Below are 19,492 nucleotides of genomic sequence, written 5' to 3'. Positions count from 1 at the left end.
ATTTTACACAGTTATTGTAATTAATAAAACAAAGCAAAATTGGAATCTTTTGCTATATACAAATCAGAACATTGAATTTCACCTGATAGTGTAAGATTTACATTTCTTACAGATTGTTTTTAGTGAATATTATTTTAATGCAGTTAATATTAAGAATTAAATCATACTTAAACTTAATTTTAATTAAATCATACTTAAACTTAATTTTAAACAGGATTCAGTGCGGAAAAACATACTGATAAATACTGAAAATATATAAAATATAAAATATATAACTATTTCCCTCTCACTTTTAACATATTTCCTCTCACTTTTTAACAAGCAATCCCTTACCGTCTCAGTAATGTGTACCGTTATATTTCATTATATAGTGAATTAATCCATTTCTGTTTATTTCTTCTATTTTTTGACCAAATCTTTATATGTATCTTAAACCAAATTCTTACCACTAAAGTAGATTTAAAATATATTTTACTTTCATTTTTTTTGTCTTTTTAGGGTTACACATGCAGCATATGGAAGTTCCCACGCTAAGGATCAAATCAGAGCTTAGCCACTGGCCACAGCCATAGCAACAGCAATGCAGGATCCGAGTCACTTCTACGACTTACACCACAGCTCACAGCAAAGCCGGATCCTTAACCCACTAAGCGAGGCCAGGGATCAAACTTGCATCCTCATGGATGCTAGTTAGATACATTTCTGCTGGACCACAATGGGACTCCTATATTTAATTTCTGGTAGAGAAATTCCACCCTTGTTGTTTTTTCTTTCAAATCTGTCTTAGGATAATACAAATCATATATTTGTAGATATCCAATATTTTTAACCTAAAACTATGCACATTAGGGTTCAATCTAGAAAGCATGCACACACATAAACATGAAACTCCAATATTTAAATTGAGCAGGTCCTTTTCCTCTATGTCTTCCATCTGCCTTTTGTCTGTAGAAAAACTTTAGCCAAAGAATAAGTTTAATCATAGAAGTGAGCAAATGAAGAAGCAAAGAAAAGCAGTCCAATAGGACCAAATAATAATAATTTATATACATATATATTTGTTTTTTTAATGTTTAGGTCTGTACCTGCAGCATATGGAAGTTCCCAGGCTAGAGGTTGAATCACAACCATAGCTGCCAGACTATACCTCAGCCACATCAACGCTAGATCCAAGCCAGGTCTGTGACCCTCACCACAGCTCATGGTAATGCTGGATCCTTAAACCACCAAGCAAGACCAGGGACTGAACCTGCATCCTCATGATTACTATTTGGGTTCATTACCACGGAACCACAATAGGAATTCCAATGATATTTTAATCATTAAGCAAAGTCAAGGACCTTTAGTTTTTCTTCAGGGGCTGTAGATCATATTCTCAGCCATATCCCATGAGCTATTTTGTAGAGACTGAAACTCCCAACATATGGAAGAAGGTAACTACATGATGACCAGATTATCGCCCTGACATACGCTGCCACAATTTAGAGAATTGACCTCGGAGAAATGGGAACAAACCAGCCCTGGGGCTGAAGACTGAATGTATTTAGAACAATCAAGATGATGCTGATCAGACAACTGCATGATCGATTTCAAGATGACTGACAGAGTTGACTGTGCTATTTCTGTATGTAGCCTCTTCTGTCCACTGATACATCCCTGAAACTTCCCTTTAAAAGCTACTACCCACTGATGGTCAGTGGAAAGTTGATCTTTGGCCACAGGTCCACCCTCCCCCCAAGTTGCTGTTCTCTGAGATAAAGCAATCTTTCTTTCCACAAACTTTGCCTCTTGAGTATTGGTTTTGGAGCAGTGAGCAGTCAGACTCCACTTCTGGTATGAATACAGCTACATATTTATTATAAATTACATGGAAGATATGGAGAAATATCTTAGTCTGCATAATATTATTATAGTTTGTCTCCCAGATCAGATGGGGAGAGGTATGAAATGGAGCCCGCAGAGAGCTCTGCTCAGCAATGAAAAGTTTTAAGGTGTTGTTTTGTTTGTTTGCCAGAAAGTTGTCCTACAATTGAGGAGAAAAACATTTAACCACATTATACTGTGTGTTTATTAAAATTTTATACAAACTTTTTTAAATAGTTTACCATTATGTTTCTATTATGCAACATTATGTTTCAACAAAGGTATCTATATATGGAATTTCATACCCAACTCTATTGTCCTTTGTCAGGAAATGTCCTCCAAAAGATCTGACATGCCCACACATATGCCTCAATTGTGGGTAATTTCAAACACAGAAAAATATTAGATTGTTTTGTTCATTCATTTTTCTTTTCCCCAATTTTAAACATCACCATCAAGTACCTAGTTCAGCATGGCATTGAGAAGAAGTGAAAAGTCAATTCCAATACTTTCTGATGCTGTGTTGAATTTGCATCTACTATATATTCATACATATACACAATAGAATAAAGACTCACAGTGATACTGAGGGTGAAAGAAAACATGAGGACTTGTTTGCTGGTGGTGACTTCAAATATCACTAAATCCAAAAAGAAGGACATAAAGGGAAGTATTAGTAAAACTTTGCAAACCTTCTTAGCATGATAAAGGACTAGAAATAATAACTTAGGTGCATAAAGATTTTCTTAAAGTGGGAAAATTAAAAACTCCCTAAATATAAAAAGGAAGCAATGTACTAAAATGTATCATATCAATATTAAATCATACTGTGGTCTTAAATAAAGACAATTTTCAAAGAGTATAAAGCAGTCTGAAATATGCTTATGCTACTATTTAGTTGTAAAACACTAAAACCAAATTTTCATGAATACTTGAACAGGTGTTAAGTTGAAATTGTCTATGGGAAGACAAGAGATAAAAGATACATGTAAAATTATATTTTCCAATAATGTAGAGACAAAATGATATAAAGCTCTTCTGCAAAAAAGGAAAATTCTAAATTGGGAATGGGAATACTCTATTGAGAAGAGAATCTGCTTTGTTTAAAATAAATTAATGAAAAAATGTGGATCATTAAAACATTTAAAATATTATTTGTTGAAATAATAAAACACCTATAATTTGGTATTCCAGAGAATTAGACTAAGAAATAATCCAAAGTTCCAGAAGAAAAAATTAAAATCAGCTATATGAGATTCTTTTGAAAATATAAACATATTTTATTAAAGGAAATTATGTATATGTCATATGAAAGTAAATCATTTGCATATTCATGAAATTAATTGTAATTCACTTCACACTGCTGTTAAGACTAGCTCTGTGATTCTCAATACTGAAGAACTAGGAATGTAAAGGAAGAAATATCTGCCAAGTAATCAACTGAAATGAATTACCAAATAAGGCTAAAACCATAACCCTACTTCATCATAAAAGCTTTTCTGCAATTTTGTTTATTATTAATCATCATTCCCAAACAATTTTCCCACTCACTGTTTCCATTAGACTCACCTGATTTCAAGCTGTGTATATATGTATATATGTATATATATGTGTATATATATATATATGTAAAGTTTATTGATGTCCTGAGGACTGCATTCACAGACCTACAAGGGATTATTTTGATTGTTTGGGGACTCTTCTTCTTCTTCTTAAAGTCTGTTTAACTTCTTTGTTCCTTGGGCTGTAGATAAATAGATTCAGCATGGGACTCATAAAAATACAAAACATCACCACAATTTGTGCCTTGTTCAAAAGATCATTCATTGGAGTTCCCGTCGTGGCGCAGTGGTTAACGAATCCGACTAGGAACCATGAGGTTGCAGGTTCGATCCCTGCCCTTGCTCAGTGGGTTAAGGATCTAGCATTGCCATGAGCTGTGGTGTAGGTCACAGACGTGGCTCAGATCCCGTGTTGCTGTGGCTGTGGTGTAGGCTGGCAGCTACAGCTAGCCTGGGAACCTCCATATGCTGCAGGAGTGGCCCAAGAAATGGCAAAAGGACAAAAAAAAAATTCATTTTCTGGTCCCAGATACTTGCATAATAGTCAGCCATAGACCATAATCACAGGTGGAGAAGGCTTTGCATTGACTTTCACGGGAACAAATCCTCATAATGGAGATGAAAATGAGAGTGTAGGAGATGAGGATGATGAGGAGGGAAACTGTGAGGTTAAACCCTGCATACACAAACAGGGCAGTTTGCTTCATGTAAGTGTCAGAACATGTTAACATTAAGAGGAGTGGGTCAGTGCAGTAGAAATGGTTGATGGTCTTGGGTCCACAAAAGGACAAGTGAGTGTTCAATATTATTGTGCCCTGATAGAGCCACAGAAGTAGGGGAAATTGATCAGGCATGTGAAAATTAGCCTGGACATTCTGCTGTTTTAGTGTAGGGGGTTGCAAATTGCCCTGTACCTATCATAGGCCATGGCTTTGAGAATGTCGTACACAGTAAGGAGCAGTCATGAATGTTCAGAGGGAAATGTCACAAGTATTTCACTGGTTACTGCAATTTACTACCTGAAGATCCTCATCTAACTTCTCTTCTATTGCTGCTTCTCTTCCACCACCTTCTCCTCCCCCCCTCATTTCTCCTCCTCCTCTTTTTTTCTTCTTTTTCCCCCCTCCTCCTACTTCTTCTCCTTCCTCCTCTTCCTTTCCTCCTTCTCCTCCTTTTAAATCCAAGCTTCCTGGAATAAAAGAAAAGAGATCAGAGATAGACCATATAGCTTTTTGGATTCCATTCTTGCAAAGATTGTTAAAAAACTTTGAAGGATGGGTCTGAAAAATGCCTTATCTTTCAATGCTTTGTTTTAAACTAACTATGGAAAGGCTCCTAACAATGTGCTCATGTAACTCAGTATTAAATACCTAGTGAATAATTTGATCTGCTTTAGTCTGTGGACAGTCAAATTTACCCTTAAGTCAATTTTGTGGAGATAAATTTACTTACAATAAAATGTAGATATTTTGAAGTAGTATGACAAATGTGCACAACCTAAGTCAAGTTTCCAGAGCTGCTATTCAGGTAGGGGGTAGGGATGAAGATAGGGCATACACACACACAAAAGCCACAAAAGTCACTCTTAGCAAATTCTAACTTTTTTTTTTACTTGAATAAACACTCCAAGGATTGTTTCAAAGGTTTAGTTAATATCCAGAATTCTGTAAAGATAATTTTTAACAGTTTTTCCAGGATTTTCAGTGCTTTCATGAGGAGGACGTTTTGGGAGACCATTCATCTCTCATTCAGAATTTGACCTCCTTCTAATACAATGATTTTTAGATTCACTTAAGTTGTATGAGTGTTTTGTTCTTTTTTTTTATTTCTGAGGTGTGTTCCATTACATGGTTATATCACTTTATATATATATATATATATGCCAAATTATGTTTGAGTTGAGTAGATAAATGTTTTCTGTGTTCTGGATAAATCCTAATACCCTGCCAGATCATAGTTTTATAAGGAACTAAAATATTATAAGTAATTTTGGAAGGTAAAACAAGTTTCCCAAAGTAGGTGAATTATTTTACACTCCATCAATTGATGTATTATGAGAATTATAGTTGTTTCACATTGTCTTTGTCTGTATTTTTTGTCAATCATTTTAATTCTTGCTGTTGATGTGGATGTGAAGTGGGTGCTCAAGTTTGCTGTAATTTGCATTCCTTGGAAGTTATAGATATTGAAATATTTTTCATATGGTTAATGTGTATTCATAGATCTTCTTTTATGAAGTATGTGTTCATATCTTAGACTTAATTTTTTTTTCTGGTTATATTTTGATCAGTGAATGTGGAAGATCTTTAAATAATTTTTTTTGGTCTTTTTGTCTTTTTAGGGCCACACCTGTGGCATACAGAAGTTCCCAGGCTAGGGGTCCAATCGAAGTTGTAGAAGCCAGCCTATGCCAGAGCCACAGCAACACAGAATCCCAGCTGCATCTCCAACCTACACCACAGCTCATGGCAAAGCAGGATCCTTAACCCACTGAGTGAGGCCAGGGATTGAACCTGCATCCTCATGGATGCTAGTTGAGTTTGCTAACTGCTGATCCACGATGGGAACTCCTGTGTATTCTTAATAGAAGTCATGTTTATTTATTTCTTTAATACCAATGTGAATGTTTTTCCTAGTCTCTGAATTTCCTAGTCTTTCTGTTCCTCAAATAACTTCTTTTACTTCACTTTCCTACTTCTCACTAGAAGTGTATGACCGCCCCTTAGTTTTTCAAGAAGCTGGAGTTTTATGATTCAACTTTCCTCCTTTTTACTATAATGTAAATACTACACTTAGCTACCCATATTTTTTTCCTTCCATGGTCCTAAAAGTGATGGCTAATTTCTCTCTCTGCTGAAGCTCTCATGCACAGTATCAAGCACTGTCTATAGATGTTATGTAGGCACGTTGGCCTCAAAGCAGAATCTATTTCCCAAATCATCAAATTAATGTTACACTTTTGAGAAACAAAGACAATATTAATTGGTCTTGAAGAATTATTTTGCAAATACTCTAGGGAATATACTTAAGATACACATTATAAATTTCCTTATTTTGTTGTTCAAAATATGGTAAGTCCAGTTTTACAGGTAGGTCATTTCATGAATTTGTTCACTAAACATATGTTTTTATTTTCCTTTTTGTGAAGATTGACATTCACCATGTGGGAAAAAAATTCATTTAAAAGCATTCCACCTTCATTTTTCTTCATAGTACTTGCTTCTAATTGACATTATATGATATATCTTTATCTGCATAAGTAACATCTCTTCATTATCCTACAATATATTCTACATGAGGTTGGGAAATTCGTTCACTGCTGTAACACCAGAACCTAGAACAGGAAAAAAAATTTCAGTGTAAATTACTACATAAATGCCTGAATTTACAAAGCACAGAGAACAACTTTTGACCCTGTACCTTCTTAGCCATATGTCCTGATATATTCCACTAATTCAATATGCTCTAATTGAAATTAAGCCAGACAACTCTAGCTTTTGAACAGTCATCATCTACTTTGTATCTGAAACAATAGGCTATTAGAGCTGGTGAAATCCTAGAAATACAATTTCCTTCCTTTTGTGTTTGTTTTGGCAGCATCCATGGTGTGTGGAAGTTCTGGTGCCAGGGATCAAACCAATACCATAGCAGTGACCTTGGTATTGACGGTGACTACTCTGGAACCTTACCCAGCTGAGACATTTGTCCATTTGAATGATTCCAATGGCGTGCTGCTTTTCATACCTGATATTTATTCCTTTGTAATTTTTTCCCACAGTTTTAAACAAAAATATCAAATGTGTAGCTCTCCAAAAAAACAGGTATAAGTGTATGGAAATATAAAATATGTAGTAATATTTGATTATTATATATGATTCAAAATGTAACATAGTTACATATTAAATACTATTAATTATTTTGTATAAATTGATTATTAATTATTTCACATACAAAATAATTATTTTATATGTAAATGAAAGGGTAAATATATGAATATATTTATGTATAGAGAAGATAATGCTGAGATAAGGATAAAATATTCATGTAGAAATTCTGATGTATTAATTGGAAAAAAAAGGATTTTTCCATAAAAGAATAGATCAATGAATAATATAAAATTGGTGGAATAAATGCAGACTGTGTATAAGAATGAATTGTTCACATTTTTGTGACTTTTGGTTTCAAGCGATAAGAACATGTCTTCCTCAAACCACACTGTAGTGACGGAGTTCATTCTCCTGGGACTCACAGGTGACTCAGTGCTAGAGAAGATCCTGTTTGGGGTGTTTCTGGTGATCTACCTAATCACACTGGCAGGGAATCTGGGCATGATCCTGCTGATCAGGACCCATCCCCACCTCCAGACGCCCATGTACTTCTTCTTGAGCCACCTCTCCTTTGTGGACATTTGCTATTCCTCCAAACATGCTGTGCAATTTCCTCACAGACCAGAAGACCAGCTCCTGTGCCGGGTGCTTCACACAGTGTCTTCTCTTCCTTGCCCTGGTGATCACTGAGTTTTTTGTTTTTTGTTTTTTGTTTTTTTGTTTTGTTTTGTTTTGTTTTTTTTATTTTCCCACTGTACAGCAAGGGGGTCAGGTTATCCTTACATGTATACATTACAATTACAGTTTTCCCCCACCCTTTCTTCTGTTGCGACATGAGTAACTAGACAAAGTTCTCAATGCTATTCAGCAGGATCTCCTTGTAAATCTATTCTAAGTTGTGTCTGATAAGCCCAAGCTCCCGATCCCTCCCACTCCCTCCCCCTCCCATCAAGCAGCCACAAGTCTCTTCTCCAAGTCCATGATTTTCTTTTCTGAGGAGATGTTCATTACTGCTGGATATTAGATTACAGTTATAAGTGATATCATATGGTATTTGCTGAGTTTTTTTATCCTTGCTTCAATGGCCTTGGATCGCTATGTAGCCATCTGCAGCCCTTTACATTACAGCACCAGGATGTCCAAGAACATCTGCCTCTCTCTAGCCACAGTCCCTTACACCTGTGGCTTCCTTAATGGACTCTCGCAGACACTGCTGACTTCTCACTTGTCCTTCTGTGGCTCCCTTGAGATCAATCATTTCTACTGTGCTGATCCTCCCCTCATAATGTTGGCCTGCTCTGACACCTAGGTCAAAAAGATGGCAATGTTTGCAGTTGCTGGTTTTACTCTCTCGAGCTCTCTCTTCATTTTCCTCCTGTCTTACCTTTTCATCATCACAGCCATCCTGAGGATCCATTCTTCAGAAGGCAGGCACAAAGCCTTTTCTACTTGTGGTTCCCATCTGACAACAGTTACTCTATTTTATGGGACCCTCTTCTGCATGCACTTAGGCCTCCATCTGAGAAGTCTGTGGAGGGGTCCAAAACAATTGCTGTCTTTTAGAGTTTTATGAGCCTAATGCTGAACCCATTGATCTACAGTTTACAGAACAAGCATGTGGTCCATGACATGCAGCAAATGATTAAGGGAACTTTTTTTTCATAGAATTGCAGTTTAGGTATCTGTTCATTTGTAATTACTGAGTATCTGTGATTACATAGTGACTCCCTTTAAAAGAAAACTTACTGGTTAATAGTCATAGTTTTTTCTGTTTTCACAAACTCCCCTCAATCTTAATACCTTCAAGATAAATTGTTTCATTAAAAACTTTAATATTGAAATTCAAAATTATTTTCTTTAGCAGAACCTCTGAAAATAAATTGGGTGGTATTCAGTAATTCCATATTATAGTTTAATATCTTTACTGACTTTGTGAGTAGATATTATAATTAACTCACTCTGATGGTTCTGCTAAAAATCCATTTCATTTGAATTTTATGGTTTACATAACTAATGTTATGTTCAAAATAAGATGATAGGTTTTAAACTTAATTTTTTAGAACTTTACTTATTTATACGTTTTTCTTTATATGGCCACATCAGTGGCATATGGAAATTCCCTGGGTTAGGTGTTGAATTTGTGCTGCAGCTGCAGGTTTGTGCCAGCGTCACAGCAATAATGGATCTGAACCACATCTTCAATCTATGCCACAAGCTGCAGCAATGACAGATCTTTAACACACTAGCTGAGGCCAGGGATGTAACACACATCTTCAGTGATACTATGTATGGTTCTCAACTTGCTGAGCCACAATAGGAACTCCCAATGCTTCCTTTTTTTTTTTTTTTTTTTTTTTTTAATTTCTTAGGGCTGCACCTGGGACATATGGAATTGCCCAGATTAGGGGTAAAATCTGAGCTACAGCTGCTGCCCTACACCACAGCCAGAGCAACAGGGATCCAAGCTGCATCTGAGACCTTCACCATAGCTCATGGCAATGCTGGATGCCCAACACACTGAGCAAGGCCAGGGATTTAATTTGCATCCTCGTGGATACTAGTTGCACTATTTTCCATAGTGCCACAACAGGAATGCCTTAATTTTTTTAAATTATGAAGTAATTTCTTCTTCAATGTGTCATTTAGAACAATGGGTCTGGTGCCTGATTAATCACTAGAATAATCTCTGGGAAATTTTAAATATATGGATCACCCACAGGTTGAAATTACTATATTCTTTTTTTTCCACAACCCAAATCAGAGATATCCTGAGAAACTTTTTGTTCATTTTTAAACAGTGGTTATGCTTCTCATTATGGAATATAATCTGTCAACCATGTTTAAAAATTTTCAATGATACAGATTCAATCATTGGTAAAGTTTAGTGGCACTGTAGGAATATTTCTCATGTAGTAGCTCTGACCTAGGTCTAATTTATTTAGAGTAAATAGAGCCTATCATTTGGATCAAAACAAGCCCTGAAACAGCACACAAATGAATCTATGTTCAGGTAACTCTCTGGCAGAGAACACCCAATGTTTACTTCATTTCATAAAACTGTGACATTACTTTCTACACAACATTGTTCTAGCAGTTTTCAAAATTCCTACTGAGAAAACCAATAGTGTAGAAGCTTATAGTAAGAGATACATAGTTCATCCTCATTGTATGTGCATTAGTGGTCAACTAGATGATGATGTGTTGAAACACAGAGTAAACTTTTAAAAATTTGTCCTAAGTGTTTGTATTCTAATATCGTGCACTCTGATTTTAATTAAGACCACAATACTAGGTACTAATATGAAATCAACTCCTATATTCACTGTAATGTGTTCAAATTATTTTCCAGAAAATCACCCAGATGACCATCAGTTTTAGAAAATTGGGCTCCATTCTTAAGTCTTAATTGATTGAAAAGGGTTGATTGTGTTCACTAAAAATAAATGAAAATACAGATGGTTGTGAGGAAGTAATTTTATCAGCAATGTCTTCCAAACCAAAGGACAACTTCTGTACATATTTTGCTATATATTCTCAAATAAATTGGCATGCATACATATTCTGATAATTCATAAATAAAAATTGGAATAGTATGCCATATACAAGTTTGAATATTGATATTTCACTTGCTAGTATAATGTCTGTATTTTTATACAGGCTAAATTTTTCAGTGAACATAATTTTTGATGTAGTATAATACACAATATCCAATCATACTTGATTTCAATTATAAAAATACTATATATCAGTGCAGAAAAGCACATTGAAATATACTGAAGATTTTTGTAACTTTTAACATTTAAGATTTTTCAATTTTAGAATATTATTTAATGTCAATTTTAGAATAAAAGCAGCACAATTTATTTGTAATCTCCTAATAAAAGAGAGATCCTCTCTGCATTTGATGTATTTTTTCCATTTACCTTATCGCACAAACCACTATTCCATCATATTGATGCTCTTAGCATTAGAATTGATTCATATCTCTAAGTATATATTCCTCTGATTTCCCTTAGGATAGATTTCTAAATGTGGAAATAATGATTTTAATCTCGGACACTTTAAAAATCACTCACTGCTAAATTTTTCTGTGAATAACATTTTCTCCAGAAGACATGAACCATTTACATTTGTGACTGGTAATATTCAAGAGTAATCATTTCACCATAGCCTTATTTTTTCTTTTGAAAAATAAAAGTTGACTTACAGTATTATATTAGTTTCAGGTGTACAGCATAGTTATTCAATATTTTTACATATTATATTCTATTTAAAGTTACTGTAAAACACTGATGATGTTCCTTGTGTTGTACATTATGTTTGTAGCTTATTTATTTTACCCATAGTAGCTTTTATCTTTGAATCTCTTATCCCTATCTTGCTCCTATCCCCTTCCCTCCTCTCATTGATAATCTCTAGATCTTCATATATGTGACTCTATTTCTCTTTCTGTTTGTTGTTGTTTTCTCTCTCTCTTTTTTTGTTTGTTTGTCTTTTTGTCTTTTTAGGGCCTCACCCTAGGTATATGGAGGTTCTCAGGCTAGGGGTCTAATTGGAGCTGCAGCTGCCGACCGATTTGTTTCCACTGTGCCATGATGGGAACTCCTATTTTGTTACAGTCATCCACCAAAATTTATTAACATTAGAAAATAATATTTAAGCTTGTCTGCTTCTTTGTTATTTCATCTAAGATTCTTGGGAAAGGAATATGTTTTCATTCGAACAGAAGAATTTGAATATATATTTAACAAATAAAGAATATAATTTCAATTGAATGATCATTTTTGATATTTCTGATGATTACTCACTTGAAGAATATATTTTTGGAAAAACGATAATTTTTCATTTGTCTTATGGCTTTTTTCCATCCTAAAATTAAATAATCAATTATCTATAGTATGTCATCATTTTTTCACAGCCTTCTCATATAGGAACATCTTTAATATTCTAAATAAAGTTTTGTTGTCTATTGTAATATTACACTTAACTTTTTTCTTACATGTTAATCTATTTCCTCCTGCTATTTATTGAGCAATGCTTTATTGTTCTACTAATTTGTGATATTTTCTTCATTGTACACTGAATTAATCATTTTTTATCTTTGTCTAATCTCTATATGTATTTTAAATTAAATTGTAATTTATGTGGATTTAATGTGTGTTTTAATTTCTAGTTGAGAAATTCCATCATAGGAGTTCCCGTCGTGGCGCAGTGGTTAACGAATCCGACTAGGAACCATGAGGTTGCGGGTTCGGTCCCTGCCCTTGCTCAGTGGGTTAACGATCCGGCGTTGCCGTGAGCTGTGGTGTAGGTTGCAGACGTGGCTCGGATCCTGCGTTGCTGTGGCTCTGGCGTAGGCCGGTGGCTACAGCTCCGATTCAACCCCTAGCCTGGGAACCTCCATATGCCGCGGGAGCGGCCCAAGAAATAGCAACAACAATAACAACAACAACAACAACAAAAAGACCAAAAAAAGTCAAAGACAAAGAAATTCCATAATAATAATTTGTCCCTTTCAAATTTATCTCAGGATAATATGAATCAGAGTTTCCAGTTATCCAAATTTTTTTTTTTGGCATTTTGGGGCTGAACCCATGGAATACAGAAGTTCCCATGCTAGGGGTCGAATTGGAGCTACAGCTGCCAGCTTACACCTCAGCCACAGCAGTGTGGGATCCAAGCCATGTCTTCAACATACACCACAGCTCACAGCAATGTCAGATCCTTAACCCACTGAGCTAGACCAGGGATCAAACCTGCATCCTCATAGATACTATTGGGATTCATTTCTACTGGGCCACGATGGGAACTCCTATCCAATATTTTAAAGTTGGAAGTAGGAGTTCCCTTTGTGGCTCAGTGGTTAACGAATCTGACTAGGAACCATGACGTTGAGGGTTCAATCCCTGGCCTTGCTCAGTGGATTGAGGATCTGCCATTGCTATGAGCTGTGGTGTGGGTTGCAGATGCAGCTCAGATCCTGCATCACCGTGGCTGCAGCATAGGCCGGCAGCTACAGCATGGATTAGAGCCCTAGCCTGGGAACCTCCACAAGCCACGAGTGAGGCCCTAAAAAAAAACTTGGAAGTAATGCATATCACTGTTCAGTTTATGAACTATATCTATATCTATATACATACACATACATAAAAATCAAACAATCAAGTATGACTATATATATATAATACATATTCATTGTAAATTATTTGAAAAAATGCAAAAATATTTTACTATTATATTGCTATAGTTTGGTCCCATGATCCAGAGAGGAGATGTATGGAATGGGGGAGAAAATTAAGTAACCTTGGGATATTAATGTTTTTATATATGAACACTTTTACATAAACATTTATTTTGCACTATTTCAGTGTCTGTAATGAAAAATATTTTTTCAACAAAGGTATCTAAATACAGAATCTTATTCCTGACGGGATTTTCCTTTTTCCAACAACCATTCCCTAAAAGAATTGACCTGCCCATCTGTACCCTCAACTGTGAGTCATTTAATCACTGAAAAATTTTTGTGTTTATCATAGTGAACATAAGCATTAAACATTTCATATTGAGAAAAAATCTCTCAGCTTTATAGGAGTGAGAGCAGTTCACAATAGAAAAGTCACTTAAATTTGACTTAAAATAATTTAATTATTTTGCTCGAATAATGTAAAATTAAGCAACACCCACCAAACTGACAAAGGATTTTGTCTCAAGTCAGAAAAAAATGGAAACAGTATTAAACTTAAGTCCATAGAAATCACATGAAAAATGGCATGTTGAAGGCTATGAATAGAAAAGTAATAAAAATTAACAAATGTTAAAATTAATGACTAAAATTACTGGTCATCAAAAATACAAATTAAGGAGTTCCAGTCATGGCTCAGTGGTTAATGAGCCTGACTAGACTAGTAGCCTTGAGGACATGGGTTTGATCCCTGGCCTAGCTCAGTGGGTTAAGGATCCAGTGTTTCCATGAGCTGTGGTGTATGTTGCAGGCACAGATCAGATCTGGTGTTGCTGTGGCTGTGGAGTAGGCTGGTGGCCACAACTCTGATTCAACCCTTAGCCTGGGAACCTCCTTGTGCTGTGGGTGTGGCCCTAAAAAGAAAAAAAAAAAACAAATACAAATTAAGATACTGTTTTGTATATCTATATTTGTGAAGAAAACAAAAAAACAAACAAACAAAAGTCCTGGCCTTTTCATACACTGGTGATGTCAGGAAAAATAATAATACAATAAATGGAAATCACATAATGTTACGTTTTAGGGAGTCTTAAAAAAGTTTCTACCCTTTTACTCAGTCCTGTTTTAAAAATGTGCTGAAGGCATAATAAGAAACTTAGGTAAAGATTTTCATTGCAATGTTTAGAGTTGAGTTAAAGGGGAAAAGTGATATGCTAATACAGGCAGCCCTCACTTTGCATGATCTTGCTTAACTGCACCCACAGAACCAGGAAATATGTCCTTGCTTTGAGTGAATCTCAGTGACCACAGCACTGTGCAAAGGGAGGACTTCCTGCATTCAATACACACTTATGCACAGGCAGATGCCAGACAGAGCAGGGGCTGCATGAATATAACTAGAACCCCTGGAAGGGGTGCTGGCTGTGGTCATAAGGGAGAGCGTCACGCTCACATGACAGATTTTGCATTAGAATGTTATACAGACATTAAAATAGAGAACCTCCCAATTAAGAAAAGGCCATGTCTTTTCATGCAGTTTATTTACAGGAAAAGGATACTTCAATACATATTAACTTTGTAAAATACTAGGATTAAGGAAAATTAAAACTCATTCTTTATATCTATGTGCCAATTTTCTTTTGTAAAGAGTTATTGCTTTTAATTTTTTTTTTAATTTTTTGTTGTCCTCTTAGGCCCACACCCACGGCACATGGAGGTTCTCAGGCTAAGGGTCGAATCTGAACTGTAGCTGCCAGCCTGAGCCACAGCCATAGCAACTCGGGATCCAAGCCAAGCTTCATCTACGACCTACACCACAGCTCATGGCAATGTTGGGCGATCCTTAACCCACTGAGTGAGGCCAGGGATAGATCCTGCATTCTCAGAGATACTAGTCAGACTCATTTGTTTCTGCTGAGCCACTGTTGGAACTCCAAGTTATTGCTTTTATAAGCAAGAAAATAAAAAAAAAAATAACAAATGCATATTTCCAGATTCATCCAGATCCTGATATAAAATTAAAGCATCTTTATTTATTGATGTTAGAATTTAAATATGATAGTAGGAAAAAGCAGGGTTTAAAACTTGTTCTCTAAAGGTATTAAAGTGATGATCATCCAGAGTCCTAATTCAAGCTTCTATTATTTTTCCCTTTTAAAATATTGTGCTTTGGAATAGATTGAGATCTTCAGATATTTAACAAAGCTATCTTTATATGTTAGTAGTGAGGGATGAGGGCATATGAAAATCACTATCTCCCACTTCACTGTTTTAATCCAGAAACCAAATTTTTCTTTCTTACAGAAATTTACTTCTCAAGAGAGATTTCCTCCGAATAAAGTATTTATTCTGGAAATTAAATATCACTAGCCCAGTAGCTATGATACTGTATTATAAAATTGAGAAAAAGTGAAAAAATATGGATTCCAATTGTTTCTGTTGCACGAATATTTTCTATATTGCATTTATATCTACTATATTCACACAATAAAATGATACTCCTAATGTTATTAAGGATATAGGGAAACTAGGGTACACATTTTTTGGTGTTGATTTCATATGTGACTACATCCAAAAAAAAATAAATAAATATGAAGAATAAAACTGTGGTAATTTATTTTAACATAACTGATTGGAAGTAATAACTTATACGCATAAAGATTTTCCTAAAAGTGGAAAAATTAAAATTCCCTAAGTATTAAAAGGAAGTGATGAACGATATATGTCATATCACAGTTAAGTTATATTATGCTTTTAAGTAAAGACCAATTCCAAAGATTATCAAGCAGTCTGGATTATGCTTGCACATATTTAGCTGCAAAACACTAAAACAAAATTTTCATGTGTATTAGACCAGCGTTTATTTTAAAATTGTTTGTGGCTGGACAAGAACCAAAAGATACTATTTAAAATTATGTTAGAAATAATGCTAATATTGTAGGGACAAAATGATCTAAATATCTTACGTAAGAAATAAAAATTATAAATCAAGCTTGGGAACCTCCCATTCATAAGGGTATCTGTTTTGATTAAAGGACACTAATGAAACAAATCATTGGGTTCATAAAATGTAAAATATCAAGTATTTTTGTTGAAATAATAAAACCCATATAGTTTTACACTCAAGAGGAGTAAACACAAAAATTAATCCAAAGTTTATTCAGGACAGATATTGAAAATTAGAGAAATGAAATTTTTTTGAAGATAATCAACTTTCATTAAAAGAATACATGAAATATGTCCTAGGGAATATGTTACCATATATTTGAGGAAATATACTGTAATGCACGTCACTTTGCTGGAACGAATAGCTCAGTGATGCTCATCATCGGTAACCTAAGAAGTAAAAGGAAGAACTGCTCTCTGCCAGTTAGTCAAGAGGAAGTGAATTCTTGAGTGAGACTAAAACTGGAACCTGCTTAATCATAAACAGCTGACTTCTGTTGCTCTTTCCTACCAATCATCATCTCCAAACAATTCCTCAATTATTTGTTTGCATTAGATTCTCATTGATCCTGCCCTCTGCATATAGAATGTTATTGCTAGGAGTTCCCGTCATGGCTCAGTGGTTAGGGAACCCGACTGGCATCCATGGGGATGCAGGTTTGATCCCTGACCTTGCTCAGAGGGTTGAGAATCTGGCATTGCTGTGGCTGTGGCATAGGCCTGCAGCTTTGGCTCCAATTTGACCCCTAGCCTGGGAACCTCCGGATGCCAAGGGTGTGGCCCCAAAAAGACAAGAATAAAATAAAACAAAATGTTATTGCTAGTCCAGATAATTTCATTCCAATGTTGGCAGAACCTACAACAGATACTTTTGGATTGTTTTAAAGACTTATTTTTCATTGGGAAACTGTTAAAATAGAACTTTTCTCCATGGTCCTAAGTTTTCTTGTACATGTGCTTCTTAAAGCCTGTTCCACATCCTTGTTCCTCAAGCTATAGATAAACGGATTCAGCATGGCACTCACAAAAATGCAAAACACTGACACAATTTTCCCTTGTTCAACCGGTTGTTCATTTGTGGGTCTCAGATACATGCAGAAAAGGGACCCATAGACCATCGTGACAGCTGTCAGGTAGAGAAGGCTTTGCACTGCCCTTCATGGGAATGGATGCTTGTAATGGTGTTGAAAATGAAAACATAGGAGATGAGGATGATGAGGAGGGAACCTGTGAGGTAAATCCCTGCAGACACAAACAGGGCAGTTTGCTTTATGTAAGTGTCAAAACCTGTCAACATTAGGAGGGGTGGGTCAGCACAGTAGAAATGGTTGATGGTGTTGGGTCCACAAAAGGACAAGTGAGAGGGCAATATTACCTGCATGGTGCCCACTGTAGATCCCCAGAAGTAGGGGAAAGTGACCAGGCAGATGCAACGTGGCCTGGACATTCTGCTGTTGTAATGCAAAGGTTTGCAGATTGCCATGTACCTGTCATAGGCCATGGCACCAAGCATGTAATACTCAGTAAGGAACAGAGTCACAAAAACAAAACATTGGGCCAGACACCCTGTGTAGGAAATGTTTTTCTTCTCAGATAAGAAATTAAAAAGCATCTGAGGAGAGACATTAGTAGAATAAAAAATATCTACACATGCTAAGTGGGTGAGGAAAAAGTACATGGGGGTTTGCAGCTGGGGAGTGAGTCTGATTAATAAAATCATCCCCAAGTTTCTGGTCAGGGTGATGAGGTAAATCAGGAGAAACACCACAAAAAGGATGGGCTGCAGCTCTGGTTGACTGGTCAGTCCCAGCAGAACAAACTCAGTTGCTTCAGTGCCGTTGTGTTGGGGAAATATCTTCCTCTTCATTTTCTCTATTAAGAGAAGAATAATTTTTCAGTTATAAAATTCAGAATTTATTTTTCAGATATAAAAAGAGAAATGAATTGTATGCAGTTCAAGACCAGACAAAATTAGCACTAAAACCAATTGGTTTTGAAAAGAGAAGTTAAAATAAGTTATTGCAAGAGTTTCAATAGATGCCTTCAGATGGTTGATGGTGCTGATTAAACTGGACAATATATTTGATAAATATGTTTTGAAGTTCATGCACCACCTGTGTTGGCATCTTTGAAACTCCCACCTTAATTCATCTAGCCCATATTGAATTTGAGTTAGCTCTTTGGTGTCCCTCTGTAGAATCAGAACACCTGATACTCAGCCATAACTACTGCCATCATCTGATTATGACATAAATGCTCGATTGGGCAAAGAAGAGAATGGTTGGCTTTCTCACATCGGTTCTATTATTGTCACCGAAGTCAATCCTTCCACAATCGAAGAGGCATATACTTCTTGAGAGCCTCTTGTACATTTATTAAGATTCAGTTTCTTCTTTATTTTTCCCTTACTTTCCAGTAGCAATAAACTTCTCCCAGTCCTTTGATGTTCTCCATCCCATCTCCATGTTCTATGTCAACAACTGGTAATCTGGGTTATTTCTTACCCTAATACCTGCTATATATTAGATTCACATTTCAGTTAATCTCATACCTTTGACTTCACACCTTATAAATAAATAAACTATCAGAAAGTCTCATCTGCTCTACCTTTAACACATTTTGTACTGAATCTTAAAACATCTTGGCAGCATTTTCTCCTTACCTGTCAGGTCTACAGTAAAATTAGCTCTTACTTAAGCTACTTAATAACTTTCCCTCATCCACAGTTGAAAGCTTTTACCCTCCCACACAAGCCACTGATCTTTTATGAACATAAAAATATCATGCTACTGATCTGGTAAAGTGGTCCAAGACTTTTCACTAGACTTCTTACCAGAGTATAGAGGGACTTGTGTAATGTCTTTCAGACTCTTCCACGACTTTCTCTTTAGTCCTTTTCTCCTGCCATATTGACCTTTATGCTGTTTATTTCATTTTTTAAAAAAATCAAACTATAGTTGATTTACAATGTTGTCTCAATTTCTACCGTACAGAAAAGTGACCAAGTCATACATGTATACATATATATGTGTATACATATGTGCCTGTGTGTGTGTGTGTCTGTATACACATGAAAGGGATATGTGTGTGCATTCCCTTTCTTATATCTTCCA

The 19,492-nt window shown here is 35.6% G+C and overlaps 2 pseudogenes; one reads left to right on the top strand and one right to left on the bottom strand.

Annotated features, from left to right (window-relative positions):
- Positions 1-7,621: 7,621 nt before the first annotated feature.
- On the top strand, positions 7,622-8,930 carry LOC146406209 (olfactory receptor 5M10-like; annotated as a pseudogene).
- Positions 8,931-17,275: 8,345 nt separating this feature from the next.
- LOC146406208 (olfactory receptor 5M11-like) lies at positions 17,276-18,246 on the bottom strand (annotated as a pseudogene).
- Between the last annotated feature and the right edge of the window lie 1,246 nt (positions 18,247-19,492).

The sequence above is a fragment of the Sus scrofa genome, chromosome 1 (genome assembly GCF_054392235.1).
Source record: "Sus scrofa isolate SSC_HxYL_T2T_F1_AM1 chromosome 1, Sscrofa_HxYL_maternal_Yorkshire_Landrace_v2.0, whole genome shotgun sequence".
Lineage (NCBI taxonomy): Eukaryota > Metazoa > Chordata > Mammalia > Artiodactyla > Suidae > Sus > Sus scrofa.
Note: the sequence above shows the minus strand (reverse complement) of the source record. Positions and strands in the feature narration are given on the sequence as shown.